The sequence below is a fragment of the Podarcis liolepis genome, assembly GCF_965112155.1.
Source record: "Podarcis liolepis genome assembly, chromosome: 10".
NCBI lineage: Eukaryota > Metazoa > Chordata > Lepidosauria > Squamata > Lacertidae > Podarcis > Podarcis liolepis.
In genome coordinates this window covers 39,640,247-39,661,678 of record NC_139562.1, presented here as the reverse complement: position 1 = coordinate 39,661,678, position 21,432 = coordinate 39,640,247, and positions in this window count along the sequence as shown.

The following is a 21,432-nucleotide window of genomic DNA, read 5'->3' as shown; positions in this document are numbered from 1 at the left end:
TTCTGAATGTTGGCGGTGGGGAGGAAAAACCCTCCTCCCACGCAAGCCCCGGGAACAGAGGGAAAGCGCTGCGCCCCTTCCCCTCTGTTCCCGTACCTGTGCTGAAGGCTTGCGGTGCGGAGAAAAGCCCTTCTCCGCACCGCCAGCCTGGCAAGCGGTTTCCCTAGGAACGCATTAATTGATTTTCAATGCATTCCTATGGGAAACCGTGCTTCGCAAGACGAAAAACCCGCAAGAAGAAAAAACTTGCGGAACGAATTAATTTCGTCTTGCGAGGCACCACTGTACATGGCTTAACAACATTTTAATTGCCTCGTTCACCACATGATTGAGATTGTCAGGATTATACCTGGCTTTGTTTCACGGACAGAGTAATAAATCTAAGTTTATGACAACATTCAACTTTTTAAAAAAGGAATAACCATGCATGGTTTTTTAAAAGCAGGTTGCTTTACTTTCTATTCCCCCCCAACCCACCCCCACCCCCACAACATAGTTATCAACTTTTAAAAGACACAGATTAACACAGAATTTTTCCAGCTGCCCCCACAAACCTGCATTAGAAGAGTAGGGAAAATTCATCATTCATTTTCTTGCAATTTAGCCGCCCTGATTCTATGAACAGAAAAGAATGGATGGAAGTTAAGCATTTCTCATTTAACAGCTATGAGAAATGTGCAGAGTGATTTTTAATCTTTGTTATTGATTGCGAACCTAGAAATGGGGATGAGATTTATTCTAGATTAATTCATCCAACCTCACCAATGCTCCCTGGGAGACGTAACAACGTCATGCAAAATTATTTAGGCAAACACGTTAAATGAAGAAGCCAAGAATCAAATTGGAAACTATGTATCATTTATTTCATTTTAAATTGGTTTCCTAAAGGTAAGAACATTTGCTACAAGTAGCATAATTCAAAGAAACAACTTCATCAGACTCCAACTCTTTTCGGTAATATATTACTAAACTATTCAGTGTGGAACCAGGGCAATTGGAAGTCAATGAATGTTAAGAATTTATGTGATGCGGAAAGATTTCTTCTATAAAGCCAGCCTGATACATTGACTAAATTAGTGCTCAGCTACCTATCATTTGTCTTTTTATGTCTTTTCAGAAATTGCATTTGGTTGAAATCATAAGATCATGGCAGGGATGGTAGAAGGAGACTACTTAGATTTTTCTTCAGATTTTTGTGTGAGTGCAAAGGATGTGCTTTGCCGTTGAGCTACAGGTATTCCCATTTAAGTGGCATTCAGTGGGGTAAAGGATGGTGTAACATAGTGACTTGGGCTGTGGTCCCATAGCCACTTACCTGAGATTAAGCTCCAATAAAATCACTGAGATTTACCTCTTGAGTAGGTGTGTATTTGATTGCAGTAGAAGAGTGTCACCTGTAGCGTGGGAAGTTCTCCGTTCAAATTTCAGCACAGCATGGAGCTAACCATCTGCTGTTCTGCATGACCTCATCTGCAAAATGGAAGTTTAACTACAGGGGCTCTAGTCAGGATGATGCAAGGGCTATTGAGAAAATATATGTGGGACACTTTGAATCCTGCAAATTCAGTGCACATTTTCTAAGATATCACAGTGCAGTGCACTGCCATGGAAGTGTCCACATTTAAAACAATGATCATTTTGCCAAACAAAAAGTCACTACTAAGCGTTTTCAGTCAGGGTGCCACACATGTGGAAAGCTATCCAGACAGAGGCCAATTTGGTCTGGGCTTTGCTGGCTTCCAGGCACATACGAAAGATCTTTCTCTTCCTTAGGTACCTGGGTGTTTTGTGTAGGCATGAGCAAATCTGTCAGTCTCAGTTTCTCATTTTTTCTAATCCTAATTTCAGTTCTCCACATTTCTGCCTCAGTTTTTTAAAAAACCCATTAATTAAACATACAGCGGTACCTTGGTTCTCAAACGCCTTGGTATTCAAACAACTTGGAACCCAAACACTGCAAACCTGGAAGTAAATACTGCAAACCCGGAAGTAAGTGTTCCGGTTTGCGAACTTTTTTCAGAAGCCAAACATGCTCCGTTTTGAGTGCCACACTTCCATTTTGAGTGTTACGCTTCCAATTTGAGTGACACACTTCTGTTTTGAGTGTTATGCTGAGGTCTGCCTGTTTTTGCTATCTATTTTGCATTTTTGTTTTTGCAGCTTTTTTGTTTTGTTTTTGTGCCTGTGTGGAACCCAGTTCAGCTATTGATTGATTGATTGATTGATTGTGTGACTGCAGGACATTGTTTATTGCTTTCATTTTATGGATCAATGGTCTCGTTAGATAGTAAAATTCATGTTAAATTTCTGTTTTAGGAGTTGTTTGTAAAAGTCTGGAACGGATTAATTCATTTTGCATTACTTTCTATGCGAAAGCAAGCACGCCTTGGTTTTGGAACGCTTTGGTTTTGGAGTGGACTTCCAGAACGGATTAAGTTTGAGAACCAAGGTACCACTCTATGGCCATATGGGGAAGCAGGATAAGGAGATGTTGCCTCTCCTACTGTCCAGCCTAGAGCAGGGTGTTTGGTCTGTGAGGTGCTCCTTTGCAAGTGGTTTATCTGCAGGAAACCACTTGCAAGTGAGCCCTCTGCAGGATCAACAGCTTCACGGATGCTGAGTATAGACATCAGTCCTGTATGGTAGGGTGTCAGACAGAAAGGAGAGTCAGGCAGTGTTGGGATCCTACCTTCTGCCAGGAAGATGTAACTTTCAGTTAGGTACGACTTGACCTTTTTGTGGGTTTTCCTGGCCAATGCCTGCCACTTATTCCTGCAGGATGCCCAACCCCTGACAGCCCTGGATCACTCTGGGACAACCTGCAGCATGGCTGCCTCAGTTCGACTCAACCGTTGCCCAGAATCCTTCAAATAGCACAATTTGGCTCCAGCCTCAGGTGAATCAAATGCACAATCATAATACACACAGAGAGAGAGGGGTGTGTGTGTTTGTACTTATCAAACAACTGGATTTAAATTTCAAGAGAAAATATAATGGTGTTTTACAACTGGATTCCTTTACTTTCTCTTATTTTAACTTGACCAATGTTATTTCTAATAAGACAGGAGTGCCTGGCGTGTTCTGGTCCATGGGGTCATGAAGAGTCGGACATGACTAAAAGACTAAACAACAACAACAACAATTTGTAATAGCTACACCCAGTGCTGTTTTTCTAGAAAAAGAGGTGCCAGAACTCACCATGAATGCCTCCCTTGTTCTCTTATAAGGGCAATGGTGCCTACCCGTGAGGTGCCAGAAGTGAGTTCCAGTAAGTTCCAAGTGAAAAAAAGCCCTGTCTACATTGTGTTTCACTAAGAATTGATGTTCATAGACCAGCTTTTTCAAACTGCTACAAATTCCAAGTTGCAGTTGCAGTTGTTGTTGTTGTTATTGTCCAATGTAGCAGTGGGATTGATTCCATTTGCTGTTTTTCTTTTGAAGTTTTCCCCCAAGTGGTTTTTAAAATATCTAAATCCCTTTCATGACCATTTCTGTTCTAATTCTCACTGAGAAGCAATGGTGTGCAGTCATGCCACAGAACCTTCTGTTTTGCAAATGGATCATGAAAGTGTGAGTGATATCAGTCATTCAGATAGAATTGCAGTCCACTCTTGGGTAGAAAATGCAAATCTGTGGGGCAAATCCTGTAATTTTGCCTTCTAGAAATGAAATGTTTAGTAGGAATAATAATGGCTTCGCTTTATACAAGCAAGTTGTCTTTTTCAGCACAAGTGAGCTCATGCATACCATGTCGATACAAATTCACTTACAATTTTGAATACATTTTCTGTGAATTGAGAACATGAAAGTCGCTGGGGGATTAAACTGAAAGATTAATGGGCTATCTCCTGTTGCACCAATTAGCATCAGAGCAAAAAAGAAAAAGAAAAGAAACGAATGCATTTATCACCAGTTCATTGTTAACTCATTGAGAGTGTGAGCATTGTCATGCTAAACAATTACCTGACCACGCATACTGTATGAAGAGTCTGTTTTGCATAAAACATGGTGCATAATTATTGATTCGGACTTGGACAGGGCCCAACTGATTATTGAGACAAGACGTCTCTCACGTAAAGCTTCTCCTACTTGCCCAGCTTTTCTTTGGCAACCCTTTAATCTCCTTCCTTGGAGGGTTTGTAGCCTCCAGTTCTTTAAAACAAATCATTCTATGCCATTGGGATCCTCTCACAGGAAAGCATAACCACATGCATGTTGAGAGGGAATGTCACCACATGAAAGTTATTAGGGCAAATTCACACTTTAATCTTCCTGTAGGGAGGCCGCTTAAATCATTTTTTTAATGGGGAACGCTTCATGCAGTGTATGGGTGACATATATCCAAATTAGATTTGCCATGTGAACCAGTGCACTTGTGTTGAACATCCATGGTTGTCTGACATCAATGGTGTAATCAGATGCTATTCATCTAAGTTCTATTCTAAGACAGCTGCAATGGCTGCCAGTTCATTTACAGACTTTAAACTAAGGTGATCACACTAATGTTTAAAGGCCTAAACAATTTAGGCCCTGAATATCCGAGAGACCATCTTCTTCTCTACAAAGCCTTTTTGGGTCTGAAGACCAGCATAGGAATCCGAGTTGGTAGTTCCACCACCCTCAACTGCTTGTGAAGTGGGGTGCCATTGTCTGTGGCAGTGGAATTCCTTCCCTGTAGAGGTGTATCTGGTTCCTTCATTATACAGCTTTAAGACACACCTCTTTACCCTGGCATTTGACACCTGAGACGTGTGTTTTAAAGAGCCGCCCTATTCCTATGACAGACATTAAATTTGTTTTAACTGTTTTTAATACTGAATTTTAAATTGTCATAAGCTGCCCTGGGACCTTCTGGGGGAAGGCTAGGTAATAAATTCCAGAACAGTATGCCCCTCCAGGTGGATTAGAATTTTCCATGTTGTGTATTTCTACTAGTGCTGTGTCTAAACTTTCTCTGTCCCCCCACCCTACTCCACCCCATTTAAGCAATTCTCCATCAACTAATTGGTAAAGAAATTGTATGTGAAAATTATCAAAGGGGAGAGAAATTCTCATGGAAGGGATGCAGAGCTTTTTATTGCATATAGCTTCTAAGGAGGCTATAGGGTGTTTGCAAGTATCCTTTCTTTCATTTTCCAAATCAGATCTCGGGTGGTCTACAATCTTCAGCCTTTCCAGGTGCCTACACTTATTGAAAACCCCATGAAATTCCTCACAGCTGGATGGGCTTCGAAAAAACGGGGAGGTTGCCTACAGGAGGTTGCTAGACAGCTGTTCTTAATTTTTTTTTAAGAGTGAAGTTTTTTTTTATGAAGTAACCCTAAAGAAATTCTACAGCCCCCTGAGAACGAAGAAGAAAAATGTAAGCCTCTTCTGCAGGGGAAAAGCACTGAGAAACTTTTTGAACAACCCAAATTTTCACAACGAGCACATGGTTAAATTAGCAAGTACACCTGCTTCTGAAAGTATTTTATTTTATTCATTTATTTAATTTTTATCCCATTCTTCCTCCCAAAGGATCCCAGGGTAGGTAGCGACAAAACAGTAAATAATACAGAGAAGAAGAAAAAAAACGCATTTGAAAATAATTGAACATACAGCTAAATAATACAGCTTTGTTACAAGAGATGGATCCAAGGCTTGCAAGGAGAGAGAGAGGGGTGTTATATGCTTGCTTTTGCCTAGCATTGGCAAGTGTGCCAGTTGCACCCATTTCTAGCACAATAAACTCCGGTCATGATATTATATGTGTTAGTTACAATTCAAGTAGTACAGTGCACGGGGGGGGGGGGGCTGACCTTGAAAACCACTCTTCCTTGTTCTCTTAGCTGAAGTTTATCAGACTCAATGACAACACAATTGTACACAATTTGGAAAGAAAGGAAAACTAATTAAGCACCTCATTTATCTGCTAAACACACAAAGAAGGTGCCCATCCATTCTTAGTAAGTCCCATAAACATTAATTACCAGTAAGCAACCTGGGTAATAAGAGATCAGTTACAAGATATAAACGAGCCTATACAGTGGTACCTCGGGTTAAGAACTTAATTCATTCTGGAGGTCTGTTCTTAACCTGAAACTGTTCTTAACCTGAGGTACCACTTTAGCTAATGGGGCCTCCCACTGCTGCTGTGCCACCGGAACACGATTTCTGTTCTCATCCTGAAGCAAAGTTCTTAACCCTAGGTACCCTATTTCTGGGTCAGCGGAGTCTGTAACCTGAAGCGTCTGTAACCTGAAGCGTCTGTAACCCGAGGTACCACTGTATACTGAGCCACTCATTACACTTGAAAATTTCAATTGGTGCAGAATGCTTCTGCTAAGATCTTGCCTGGGGCAAGGGGCTGATCTAGTATGACCTCTTTATTGTATCAGCTGTGCAAGCTCCCACTCCATTTCCAAGTGCAGTTTAGGGGCCTGCTTATTACAGTGGTACCTCAGGTTACATACATTTCAGGTTACATACGCTTCAGGTTAAAGACTCCGCTAACCCAGAAATAGTGCTTCAGGTTAAGAACTTTGCTTCAGGATGAGAACAGAAATCGGGCTCTGGCGGCACGGCAGCAGCAGGAGGTCCCATTAGCTAAAGTGGTGCTTCAGGTTAAGAACAGTTTCAGGTTAAGTACGGACCTCTGGAACGAATTAAGTACTTAACCTGAGGTACCACTGTATCTATAAAGTTCTATACAGCTTGGCCTGTAGGTGCTTGAAGGACCACCTTCTCTTAAGCAAATTGTCCCCTCCTTTTAAGACTTCAAAGGCAAGCTTGGTGGCAACATGCGAGGGGACATTCTCTCTTGTGGCCCCTCATCTATGGAACTGCCTGCCCTTAGACGCTGGATCACATCCCTCTTTATTTGTGTCTTGCCAACAACTGAAAACTTTTTCAACCAGCTTTTGATTCCTTTGCTGCTTAATGTTTCAAGAGCTGTTATTTGGGCTCATTCTTAGCACATTGCCCTTTTTGCTGCCGTTTCCTCATTTTGTTAATTTGTGTTTTAAGGATTGGATCATTTTTACTTGTATGCTTGCTTTTTACATTTGTAAGGTGGTTTGGGTGGCTCCTTTGTGCAGTGGCAGATTAAGTGGTGTGTGCGCATGTATAATGTAAAGACAACAAAAACGGCATTGAAATGGTTTCACGGTTTGAGTGTTGCACATCTCAGGTACTGGTTGGTGTTTTCTGCAGGAAACATTTCGAATGTGACAAACAGATGTGTGTTCTCAGATGGCCAAGCGCATGCAAATGTGCACAGATGAGTACTTAAGGATGCCAGCATTGTGCTCAAACTTTGCATTGCACGACACTTATGAACATGATTGCTGTATGAAACAGCCCTCAGTATTTACCAAGTCACATACAGTATCACCCTCCTTACGAAACCCTAATACAGTGGTACCTTGGGTTACATATGCTTCAGATTACATACGCTTCAGGTTACAGATTCTGCTAACCCAGAAATAGTGCTTCAGGTTAAGAACTTTGCTTCAGGATGAGAACAGAAATCGTGCTCTGGCGGCGCGGCGGCAGCAGGAGGCCCCATTAGCTAAAGTGGTGCTTCAGGTTAAGAACAGTTTCAGGTTAAGAACGGACCTCCGGAACGAATTAAGTACTTAACCTGAGGTACCACTGTAATGCTGTGTGAATTTGACCACATTGTACTAACCATCGCTTTTTGACAAAAGCCTTGAAAGACATTGGTTTGGCATAAAGTGAGGTTGCTAAAAATTGAATTGGAGTCCCAACAGGGGATCCTGTCTGAATTTCAGAAATATTATGAAATGGGTCAACTTCAGTATGCTTAGAGGCAGCTTAAAAGTTGAATAGTCATATTGCCTCTTCTTAATACCGGGAAGCCATAAATAATACATGTCTATGTCTCATGATCATGCTGCCCTGATATGAGCTCCTTTCCAGCAACCTAAGACAGATGTTTCTTATCTGAGGGGGCAAATATCTCCTCCTTCACATCCCTAGTTGTTATTGTGGCTTGAAGATTGCAACAGACATACATCTGTTTTGCCTTTACTCGACTTTCTCTGCGATAAACAACAAAAACTTCAATTGGAGAGGTACAGGAAGTATAGCTTCTCCACTGCATTTCTTCTTTTTAATCTCATCTTTTTCTTTTGAAAACTCAGGGGTTTAAAATACTTTTTTAATACTTACATCCTTTGTGCCCCACAACATAAAATTATAGAATACTATGGCTAGTGCACTGAAAGGAAGACATCTTGTTACCCTTTGATTTTCTTTGGGAAGAAAAAGTCAATCTAGCATCTTGCAAGCACATCTGAAGGGAATATTTTTTAAAAAATTGACCTTTCATTCCAGTTGGATGAATATTGATTTCAATATGATATTTAGCACTATTCTGAAATGTCAAGATCCACATACTAAAATTCTGAATTCAACACTGATAAAAAAGAAAAGAAATATTTGATAAATGAGGGAATCAAAATATTCCATACTTCAAGATCTGACTTTCAAAAAATAAAAGTAAAAAAATCTATACAGATCTGGAAGGCTGAAGATGGCCTGTTTAGACATTATTTATCAGGGAGAAATCTGACTAATACCAGAGCTGCTGGTGTTTGGAACCCTCATTTTCCCTGTCAAATCAGAGTGGAAGAGCTATGTCTGTTTAAAAGAGGGTCTGTACCAAAGAGTAAGGATGCTACAGAGCCTGCACAATGCTGAAGCTTTCATATCACCCCATTCAGGGATAAATTCTTCAGTCAAGCCAGCAGGCAGTATGGAGAATTCCAAAGGGGTAATGTGTTAACCAATCTTTAAAACGTTAAATTCAGAAACTGCATCCCTAGGGCTGCTATGAGAATCTTGTTGTCTTAGAAGAGGGTTGTGGTAATTTATGGAAAATGTTTATAGAACATGCTCTTTACCCATGGCCTATCTAACAATCTTCTTTGGTCATCAGATGAACATGTCTGGAGATAGGAGGCAGAGCTTGGCAGACTTTGGTGAAAGGCTTGGTAGAGAGGGTTTGTTTGATCTTCAGAGCCTAAGTTGTACATTTAGACTGCAATCCAAACCTTTCATTGGGCATGGGGTTGAAATGTATGACTTACAGGCCTTTTAAGCCTCATGTTTCTCTTGATTCAACCCTACCTCTTTGCTTCTTTCTGCTGCACCATCATTCTTGACCACCATGTATCATCTGAGCTCTTCCTTCCACATTCTTACAATAAGCATACATAGGGTTAAATAGTAAACACCTTTTAATGCAGGCAGCCTTGTTGGACTTGTTTATATGTCACTGATAACCAGGATTCAGTTCAATCTGGAGGTAATGATGGGGAAATGGAATTAAAGTGGGAACTGCAATAAAAGGTAATGGCAGAAGCCAAATGAGACAAATTGTTATTATAATGATGCAGATACTGAATTAAATATAAAAGCTTTACTAGTGCATTAGTCATTTGTTTAAAGTAAAATAAATATTGGGAGTTTTCTTTCATGGTCAAGTTTTTAAGGTTGCTGTGATCTGTTTCCGCATAAAGTACATCTTTGCAAAAATCTAGTCTGGCAAATTAATTGATAATAAGTAATACATTACAGAGAGGGGGGGAAACTAGACGAGAATTCTGATTATACTCTGGTGCATTTTTCACTAGCAATAGCTAGAGTTATGTGGAAGTGTTCTACATGTGATTTTCATTCTGAAAAAATGGTCACAAAAATAAACTAGATGTAGAAAATAAGCCCTTAATGGGCTCATGTCTATGTTCCAAATTTGGTATGGAAGACAAGAAGAGCCCTTGTGTTTGATTATGATTGCACTAGACTATCTGTAGTTAAAACAAAGAATTAAAAAAACAAAAACCTGGGGAGTGAACTTTTGATGACTGTATAAAAGCAACATTATTGGTTAGAAGTAAAGGCTAGAACAGGGAGGCAGGGAAACCTCAGAAGCATTGAGTCTTACTAGCGGATTTGCCAGAAATGTTCTGTGTAGTACAGCTGCATAACCAAAGCACTGTGTGCTGCTTTCCCAGCAAGGGGAATTTGTGCTGAAGAAGCATCTTTGAAGCCTACCACATGGTGTCATGTTCTCTGTTTAAATGATGAGCAGGCCAGAGGCGTTGAACAAGAAATAGTTTATGTACAACAGGTCTTGTCTTCTTTAGCTCCTTTCTCACTCTGCTTCTGGCCCTGCCTCCAGTTTGTGCCCAACCTCCTAATCTAGATGTGAGAGGTGCTTTTAAACATATACTTACATTTATTCTTGCAGATAGATACTCTTAAATTGCTCTAGGTAGCTGTCTGCATGCTGTGAGCCATTCAAAAGTCGCACCTCACCATATGACAAATTTCTTGTCACAGCAACCTTCCTCCCATACAATGTAGTGTGAAAACTGAATTTTCCATGATTGACATCATCTTTTATATTAGGTGATTATTATTTTTTTAAAAAAGGTCAAGAACCCCTGGACAGTTAAGTCCAGTCAAAGGCGACTATGTGGTTGTGGTGCAAATCTCGTTTCAGGCTGAGGGAGCCAGAGTTTGTCCACAGACAGCTTTCCAGGTCATGTGGCCAGCATGACTAAACAGATTCTGGCACAATGGAGCACCATGACAGAGACCAGAGCGCACAGAAACGCCATGTACCTTCCCACCACAGTGGTACCTATTTATCTACTTGCACTGGCATGCTTTTGAACTGCTAGGTTGGCAGGAGCTGGGACAAAGCAATGGGAGCTCACTCCGTCGCAGGAATTCGAACCACCAATCTTCTGATCAGCAAGCCCAAGAGGCTCAGTGGTTTAGACCACAGTACCACCTGCGTCTTTTATATTAGGTAGTATTATATTAGGTAGTGGCTGTAATATGATTTGTTTTTAATTTTTAATTTTAAATTGTCATAACCCACCATGGGAACTGCTGGTGATGGGCAGAGAATAAATTAAATCATCATTATCTCTGCATTCAAAGAGTGGTGCTCACTTTTGTGAGTATCCACTATTCAAAATTGCAAATACATTCATGATGCATTGTTATGCAACACTGAAAGTTGTGAGTGGTAGATGGTGGTTCATTGGTGGAACTTAAGCCTCACTCAGATACAAGGGCAGTTTAATATCCTCCCACATTAATCTGTATTATTTGCCTTTGATAAATAAAAGCCCAGAGATGTATTTCAAGACGTGTTCTGTTAATGCAATGACTTTTGGATTTTGCGTTTCTTAGGTCCTACTGAAATAAATGGACCTAGTCTTGATGATGACAAAATTACCATTGATATCAATAGGGCTAAGTTCTATTAACCTGAGCAAAAAGATATGTCTTTAAAAGATGTAGACCACTGATGAAAACACATGAAAAACCAGCACCCTTTGGTTAATAGAACCTAGTCCTATGGATATCAATGGGAACTTTGTCATCATTAAGACTAGTTCCATTTATTTCAGCAGGACCTAAGTTCAAACTAATTTCCTGTTGATCTAATTCCAGTTGCCCCCCCCTATCTTTCCTGCAGTTGCACAAAGAATAGAAAAAGTGCAACATCATGTAATTGTGCTTCACATTTCATGTAGGGTCAATGGGGAAACGTTGTGTATGAGCACATGCAACATATCACATTTTGCTTCTTTTAAGAGCCAGTGTGGTGTAGTGGTTAAGAGCAGTAGTCTCATAATCTGGGGAACCGGGTTTGCATCTCCGCTCCTCCACATGCAGCTGCTGGGTGAACTTGGGCCAGTCACACTTCTTTGAAGTCTCTCAGCCCCACTCACCTCACAGAGTGTTTGTTGTGGGGGAGGAAGGGAAAGGAGATTGTTAGCCGCTTTGAGACTCCTTAAAGGGAGTGAAAGGCAGAATATCAAATCCAAACTCTTCTTCTTCTTAATAGGGAGAGAAGTGGTGGGGCCACAGGACTGCTGTCCTTGACATTTCACTGGTAAGGTTTTGCTCTCTTCTTTTGCTCCCAAAACATTCCGATTGTGCGTGAGTAAGCATTCTATTGGTGCACCTAACTTTTAACTGAACTTAAAGAAACTAAAGTATGTATTTGGGAACCTAAATATGAGGCATTTCCCATGTCTGTCAATGGTAAATGAAGTGAAACAACAGTTTTGTGAAAATCAAGACAATATGTTGTATGAAGAGATCCTAAATAAAAAGTCAAACCTACTCTATGAAAATGTATTCCACACAAGCCTGAATTGTACATTTTGACATTCCTGTTGTAGTGGACGTTTTGCAAGAACATCCAAGACCACATTGCAATATTTATTTACTCTTTTCCTCCTGCCATTTCTTCATGCCTTGTCCCATAAGATTGACAGTGAAGCTGTCCAGCTTTACACAACGTTGTTTATGCTATTCATTTTTGCTGCTAGCTTATATTGATTTTGCTAAATTATTCTTTTGTAATCATGCATTTTTAATTTAGTGCACTTTAAACAGCCTTCAATTTTAAAACACTTCAATGTGTAATTGTATTTAGCTTTCAAATTAGTTCAGTATTTCAACCTGTGTAATTTCTCTAGCTTGTTTATATATAATCACTGCAGAAACCACCCAACCCTAGCTTAGAAGGAAATTGAAATTTTAAGTATTTTTTTATTTTTTAAAAAGTAAAGTAGTTTAACTTTTTAAGTGAAAAGGACACTTTTTCAGAAAAATCAGGGTTTTCAAAGCAAGTAAGTGAAGGGGGGGTTTCTTCAAAATACTGTAGCTCGCTCAAATAGGTTTACAAACAAAAAAGAGAACATTTTATTTATTATTAATTCTGTGCAATCTGGGAGTGAGAATGAAAGAAATTGTGCAATTTGTTTACTTATAATTTGATGTTTTCTATATTTTGTTTGGGTTATTTATTTTTTAAAAAATACAGAAACATTTTCTTTTTTTTTTTTAATAGTTTTTATTACATTTTTTCCAGATACATACAGAAAACAACAAGAGAAAAAAGAAAAAAAGAAAAACGAAAGATGTGAAAAAAAAATAAAAAGAATCATAACCCTTCAACAGCTTGTTTCAACATTCCATCGAACTTCCCCGCATCTCCCGCACAAAGCATTCCCGACAATAAATTTATCAGCAAATTGTAACCTTGTTTCATGTGTTTCTTTGGTACTTTTAATAGCAATTTAAGTTTAAATCCCTTATTGTCCATTTATTCTAGAAACAAAATGTATTATCCTTTTTAACATTTAAACTTTGATCCCTTCAATATTGTTATCCAATTTCATAAATATTGCGCTCTCATTACTGGGGCTAGCATTTCCAATTATGGTCAGTTTATAGTTCATATAACTTATAAAATTTTTGCAAATAGTTCTTAAATTTTTTCCAGTCCTCCTCCATTGCTTCTTCTCCCAGGTCTCGGATTCTGGCAGTCATTTCGGCCAACTCCATGTAGTCAATCAGTTGCGTTTGCCACTCTTCCAGCGTGGGTAAATCTTGAGTCTTCCAATGTTTGGCGATCAAAATTCTTGCTGCAGTGGTAGCATACATAAAAAACGTTCTATCCTTCTTTAAGACCTTTTGGCCGACCATACCCAAGAGGAAGGCCTCCGGTTTTTTAGGAAAGGTGTACTTAAACACCTTTTTTAACTCGTTGTAGACCATTTCCCAGAAGGCCTTCACTCTTGGGCAAGTCCACCAAAGGTGAAAGAATGTTCCTTCAGCCTCCTTGCACTTCCAACACTTGTTATCAGACAAATGGTATATCTTAGCAAGCTTGACTGGGGTCATGTACCACCTGTATACCATTTTCATAATGTTTTCTTTCAAGGCATTACATGCCGTAAATTTCATACCGGTGGTCCATAACCTTTCCCAGTCTTCAGCCATAATATTGTGACCAATGTCTTGAGCCCACTTTATCATGGCTGATTTAACTGTCTCATCCTGCGTGTTCCACTTAAGCAGCAAGTTATACATTCTCGATAAAACCTTGGTCTTTGAAAAATACAGAAACATTTTCAAAACAGCCTTAAATTGTACAATCTACTCCAGTCCTCCCAGGACTCGATGTGAAGTTGAAAATCTGATTTTTTTTGTGAGTCTTTTAATGGTGGATTTATGAGTACTCCTAGTTTCAGGACTTCATTAGTTGAAGCAGACAGTTCACTAAAATTTGAAGATAAGTCTTTCAATTACTTTTTGATTTGGTCTCTAAAATCTTTGAAGGCTATGTGTCATTTTGTTGCTCTGTCTTTTTGGGATAACTTTAAAAGGTCCTTGGAGGTTTTGTAGCCCTTTTAGGAGAGACTCACAGCTTTCAGTGCCATTGTTGGTCTCTCTTCTTCCTCACCCATGACTGATCTTCCACCGTTGTGGAGCCCAAATAGCTTCTAAGCAATTTTTCTTTAAATGTTTGCTGTGAGGTTTGTAAGATTCTAATTCTTTCCCAGGTATCCTTTAGCTTTTAGAGGCTTATAATAGCTGATAGGGGAGGTGGTGGGTTGGAGCTAGCAGATTATTCTGCCATTTTAGGGGAGGATTGTGACATTATTGTCTATTTACTGTTTTTGTTATGCTTCTGCTTGTATGTTTTGAAATATTTAGACCCAATGCTAGTTCTACTTGTGTAACAGGACTTCCACTTCCTTTCTTCTCCTCATGTGTGTCAGAAATGTACTCTGGAGCAGATTTTGAGACTGCTTCAGGAGACAGGAGAGGTAAGTTCCATTGCACAGATAGAAGAATTATACAGTGCAGAGAGAATGACACTGTTAGGTACAACCCAATGAGGTTTCTGTCCATTGCTCTAGGCAGCTACTTATTGGTTCCAACCACATTTTGAAAAATAGCTCACCCACTGGAGCACCATTCAGTGAGTCTACCTCTGGTTGCCAATAAACTCATCCTGGAAGGCCAGTTTTGAAGGATAGATGTTCAAAAGTCTCCTCAAAGTGCCAAAACATTGTCTGTGGATCAACAGAGCGCCATTAAGTGTGTGCCCAATGGTGTGTGCATTCTCTGTGGATTTCTTTGTCATTTTCCCTTTTTAACATCACATCTCCCATACCATGCCAAAAACTAATGTTGAATTGGTTTCAGGTTTTAAAAGGAAATTGCTGTGCAACAGTTGGTCATAAGGGGTTGCTTGCTGAAAAACACAAAATCGAAAGCTCCCTGGGTGTACAGAATTAATTGTGTACTTCCACAGAAGCAGAATAGTGTCCTTCCTGTTGAATATTGCAGAGCATATGCAGACTGTCCAGAAGCAGTCAGTTGCAAGCTGGCAGGATGAAGCAGGAGCAAGACGCTGCTACTAGTAACTTGGTTACTTAGAGGTTTATTATTTACAGCAGACTCACAAGTTACTATATACAAGATACAGACATGGATCTTAACTCTTTCTCTGAACAAACTCCAACTAACTCTCAAAGAACCACTGACCAACCAACCAACCAACCAGCCAACACAGGAAAGTCATGAGTCATCATGCCTATATGGGTGACCTTGCCCAATAGCAGAGTTGTATCCAAGGTGCCATATCACTAGGCAGAATAACTCCCTCTGCTCAGTCTTCCTGGCCTTCGGCCAACTCCTTAATTGCTTCTGTGGGAAGCTACACGTAGGCAAAGTCCCAACACTTCCCCCTCCTTTTTTGTGCTTTATAAAAAACATCTCATACAGATTTCAGCATCCTCTATAGCAAATCTTACCAAACTCCTTAGCTGGAAACATTACGAACACATGCAAATTGCAATTAATGAAATGTACTACTTCTGAGCAAATGAGTTGATAAATTGGTTGCTTGAGGTTGAATTGCTGGTACATGTCATAAATCTAAAGACAGTAATGAAATTAATCATGCTCCAGAGCATGTTAATTCTGTTCCAAACAAGTGAAAAATTCCACTAAATACAGTGTAAGGTTTGCCTTTGTGATTACTCTCTCTCTCTACAACACTATCACTTAGCCCAGGGATTGTTTCCTGTCCCTTTGCATTGGCATCACCACTAAGACATGTGTGTCTGAACTCCAGGCATAATTGAAAGCCTGGACTTTACTTTTAGGACTTTAATGCTTTATGCATTAAATCATGTAAGCTGACCGATCACAAAAAAATTCCATTTCTGAGTTTTCTATATGCTGTCCATGATGTTGTCAAAAACATCCTCTTGGGGGAGTACAAATCTGTTGATGTTGGTTTCTCTCAGTTTTTCATTTTTACTATCTTCTGTTTAGTCTCCCCATTTCTGTGAATTTTAAAAGTCTGCATGAAAATTCATACACATGTGTGTGTGAATTTTGTATGCCATTGTGCCTAACATACACATTTTTGAAAGCAGGTCTACCACATATAATTCATATTTATATTACTTTCACTAAGATAAGCATTCTTGTGTGTTCTTTTCTCTGGTATATCCTTTTTTAAGTGCACCTTTTAGTGGTTGGAGAACTGCATAGAAAATTCAGGGAAGCACAAAATTCAAAGGATAGCATTTCACTTCACATATTTTTTTCCAATAGTGTGAATTAGAGAGGTTTGCCTTAAAATGTGAGCCAAATGAATTTACCCTCCATTCCTACATAAGAGTGGGCAGAAACACCTGCCACCGATTTGCTTCCTGTGCCTAGGTTGTGAATGGGAGGTGGCCTTTTCATTTCATTCATCAAAGTTTCCCTTTTCTTTTAGGGGTGGTAATCGGATCCCTTGCCCCAAATGGTTTCAAGAGGAGGGTAGAAATGGAGAAGGTTTACAGTTGTGATGGTGGAGGCTTGTTGACTTTTCTCTTATTTTCCTTTTTAAAGCTGCTGACTTTGTGCCAGTACCAACAGAGCTGCTTAATTGTTGTTGCTTTTTTAAAAATACATTCATAAATGTCCATAATAACTTGTGTATTTCCTGAAAGAAATTGAACCAGCTTATCCAAAAGCAATTTATAGAATTTACTTGTCAGAAACAACATACTTTGCAAGACAGGCCCTGCATCCTATCACAAAATCAAGTTTACATTTTGAAAAGTGGAGTGGAGTGCATTTAGTAGTCATCTTGGCATGTCGTATCTATTCCCAGAAAACTACATGGGGGTGAGGTAGGGAATAAAAGGTAAAGGGACCCCTGACCATTAGGTCCAGTTGTGGCCGACTCTGGGATTGCAGTGCTCATCTCGCTTTATTGGCCGAGGGAACCGGCGTGCAGCTTCCGGGTCTTGTGGACAGCATGACTAAGCCACATCTGGCGAACCAAAGCAGCGCACGGAAACGCTGTTTACCTTCCCGCCGGAGCGGTACCTATTTAATTACTTGCAGTTTGATGTGCTTTCAAACTGCTAGGTGGGCAGGAGCAGTGACTGAGCAACGGGAGCTCACCCCGTTGTGGGGATTCAAACCGCTGACCATCTTATTGGCAAGTCCTAGGCTCCGTGGTTTAACCCACAGCGCCACCCACGTCCCCGAGGTAGGGAATAGCTTTCCTCAAAAGAAGCTGGCATCTACTTTAGAATTCTTATCAAGATTTTAATTATTTTCTGATCACATAGCTTCCAGGAATTCTTCCCAGCTAGATGGGGAATCACAAGCAGGTGCTGTGATTATCCACCCCCACCAAGCAACTGGAACTGTGCTTCGATGGCCCTGTCAAATAAGCTGTGGCTTGGGGGGCTGGCTTTAGTCGCCCTCCTGTGCCAAGTTGCTAACTGCTGTGATTGAAGCTGATATGTCAGGGCTGCGCTGTGCAGCTCTAGCTCCTGTGTATGTGTACGACTGCACTCGGATCAGGGCCCATGCTCCGAAGAGAGCATTGACAGCAGACAGAGAACTGCAAACAGGGCCAACAGTGAAGCCCACTCATGGCTTTCTGGGCACACCACTGAAGCTTCAAAAAAAATAAACCCCACCAGCTGTAAAAAGAGAAGAATAACAAAAACCAAATAGCGAACAATGCTTCGGAATGCATCAATTTGTAGAAAAGCATTTCGTCTCTGGGGATGGTGCCCTTGGGCCAGAATACAACAACGTGCTCATGTAATAGCTGACTTCATCCCTTCATTGTTTTTGTGACCTATCCAAAGGATATTGTCCAGGCCCTTTGCACCTGTCAGAAAAGTCCTACGGGTGGTCAGGTGGGCCAGCTCTGCACATTGTCAAAACGGTTATGAAAAGGGAGCTCGTTTTTCTCATACCACAGCACTGCTTTTGTTCCATTTTAGTGCGGCTCTGACTATTCCATAAACTCATTCCCAAATCTGATTTGTTCCTTAGAGAGAAGGATGCTGAGGCGTTGCTCATTATGACATGCTCAGATGTTGATTGGCTTAAAAATAATAATAAAGGTGAGAGGTAAATTTGTTCCCCAGTCATGTTTCTCCCCACATCCAAAACTACCAACTGCATTGGAAAACAATGTTTTAATTAAAGCTTGCCTTTATGAGCCTACTGTTTTCATTTCGGCGGCAGCTGGCATTATTTGCAGTCCTGACAGCATGGGAGTAAAATGTTACACAAAGAGGTGGTGGTGGGGAAATCAATTTCTCCACCAGTTCAAAATGTGAAAAAAATAAATACAGTGTTTAAAAATTAAAATATTAAATATTTACTGTTCCTTTTTTTGGCTGTTAAAAAGGACAGAAGCTGGCTTCTGTTTTCTGAGATTGGACATTACTGCCAGTATCACTAATTATGTTCCTTTCATTTTTTAAAAAAAGCTGTTGCCAACAGTATTCTCAAAGTGAACACCCCCCTCTCCCACACACCTACATTTCATGAGTTGGCTTATAAAAGTTCCAAATACCGCCTGAGGAAGAAGATTGCAATTTTCTTCTAGAATAGATGCATCGGCACATGAATGCAGTGTTTAAATATTTATATTGTCAAGAGAAAGGAGGAAAATAATGGAAAGTTAATACTAAATGTGCTAGAGCACCAAATGGCTATTGAGTGGTTCAGAAAGCCAGTCGGAAAGAAAATGTGTCCATTGTGTGAACTGCTTTGTACTCAATGTTATGCATATTATGGATCAGACACTGAACTGTAACGTGTGTGTGTGTGTGTGTGTGTGTGTGTGTGTGTGTGTGTGTGTTGGTAGTTATTTATTTATTTTTGCTTGTTTCATTTCTGTATTATTTTATTGTGAACATTTAAGCTTACAGAGGAATCAAAGATCCTCACTATACATTTAAAACATTCTTTTACTGCTTTAGCAGACATGACTTCCCCCAAAAGAACTTTGGTGGGAACTCTAGTTCATTAAGGGTTCCGAGTGTAGTTAGGAGATTTATCACAGAGCTGTAACTCCCAGCACCAAATGCGTAGCAAGTCAAGTCTGATGCCACACGACATATTTGTTTTCACCATCTCATGTGAGGTCAACTCTTTAATTATATTGCATGGAGAGTTATCTCTAATATGCCAGAAATGGTGTGCACTACTTTCCTTTAATCTAAAGGAAAGTACTTTATCACATTGTGGAAATTCAATGTTAAAATAACCCCCTAAGACACTTTCAACTTCTGGGCGTTGAATTTTATGAGTTTGTAAAGTAATTATATATGGCACCACAGAAAACATTTCCATAACTTTTCTATTTATGAACTTATGTTACTATTCATACATAGTAATACTTCTGAAGGTGAACATTTGGAAAAACTTGATAGTATTGATAGAATGTTCAAATTAGCTAAAAATATGAAAAGTGGTAGCCATTTTCCAAGATGGCAAGGACAGTACAAAGGCATGGGGGGGGGCAAGCTATATTTTTTTGAATTCGACAGACTTCTTTTCCCATACAGAAACACTTGGTTGCATCTAATGCTTCCTAAAAGCCACCACCCTCCCCAATTCGGGATAAGTGGTGTAGTCTAGTCTTTCACTGAGTCATAGCTGCTGACTTGACATATGGTTCCATGCCTACGAAAAAACAAAATGGCAAACAGGCATATATAGGTCAGTATTTGAGATGCATGAAATAAACTTGATCAGCTTAGTCAGAGAGCTTCCTCCTGGAGAAGAGAAAATAAATACCAGCCATTTCTTCTCTCATATATATATATATATATATATATATATGCAGGTTTTGGTGTCCTCGGGTGTCTTCCCGTGTAAAAGTTGGGGTGTCTAGGCGACGTTTCGACGAGGTCTCACTCGTCATCTTCAGGCTGGTGCTTTCGGCTTCTTGTTACTGGAACAGAGCGGGATCTCAGTGTTTGAGTTCCTATAAATACTGTAGAGGGGTGTGGTGTATTGCCTCAAAAGTTCTGGGCAGAGGGGAAGTTCCCAGGCTAGTGTTCTTTTCTTCTTTTGTTCCTTAATTACTTGAGGGATATCTTGAGTGATTTCTTGAGTGATATTCTGAGTACCACTTAGGTGGGTCATTAGGTGTGGATTAGTTGCTAAAGCCTTCGTGTCTTGACCTCTTGAATTTGTGAAGAGTTTTTCTGGGAAGATGGCTGTACTGCACTTAGTTGTGCTTTGGCTTGGCTTCGTGTATAGGGGCGAGCTGTGGTTTTGTGCCCTGTGCCAGCCAGATCTGTGTAGGGATTGCAGGGGGGTGCAGCATCCGGAGGTGCCACTATGGTTTGGTTACTGGATGGTGTCTGTAATTTATCTGTGGAGAGGGTCTGGGTTTGGGTCTGGTGTGGTTGATTGGTGGTGGCGTTCTGTGTGCCTCTGGATCTGGTGTCGGTTTTTGTGGGGAGGGCTAATTTCCAGATGTCTGGCAGGCGGGACGTGTCGTCACGCTTGTTCATGTTGTGAGGGTGTTTCTCTATCTCGATGGCTTCCATGATTATTCTCTTGTGGTGATGTTCCATGTTAAAGAGCAATTTGGAATCTGCAAAATTAATTTCGTGTCCTGTTTCTTTCATGTGTTGGAAAAGAGAGGAAGATTTTTCTTCTTTTTTGACGGCATTCTTGTGTTCTGCGATACGTGCATTTATTCGTCTGTTTGTTTGTCCAATGTACGTGGCTGGGCAGACTTTGCAGGGTATTTCATAGACCCCTTGGTTTTCCAACTGGATTTTATCTTTGGGGTTTCTGAGGATATTGGCTATTTTTTGGTTGGTGCAAAAGGCTGTTTTGATATTGTGTTTATGGAGGATTTTGCTAATTTTATCTGTAGTGCCCTTGATATAAGGAAGGAGGGCCATGCCATTGTTTTCTTCCGTGTCTTGGTTTTTGGGGGGTGTTTCTTTTTGGATTAGCTTCTTAACCCTGTTTTGCTGGTATCCATTGGCGATTAACACATTTGAGAGATTCTGTAACTCAGTTGTCAAGTGGTCTTTGTCAGCCAGGCGTTTGGTTCTGGAGATGAGGGTCTTGGCTACGGAGTTTATTTGTGCAGGGTGGTGGTGTGATTGAGCATGTAAGTAGCGGTTGGTGTGTGTTTTTTTCCGGTAGATAGTGTGTCCTAGGGAGCCATCAGGTTTTTTGTAGATTAGGACGTCAAGGAAGGGAAGCTGGTTGTTGGCTTCTATTTCCATAGTGAATTGTATTTTGGGGTGTAGGCTG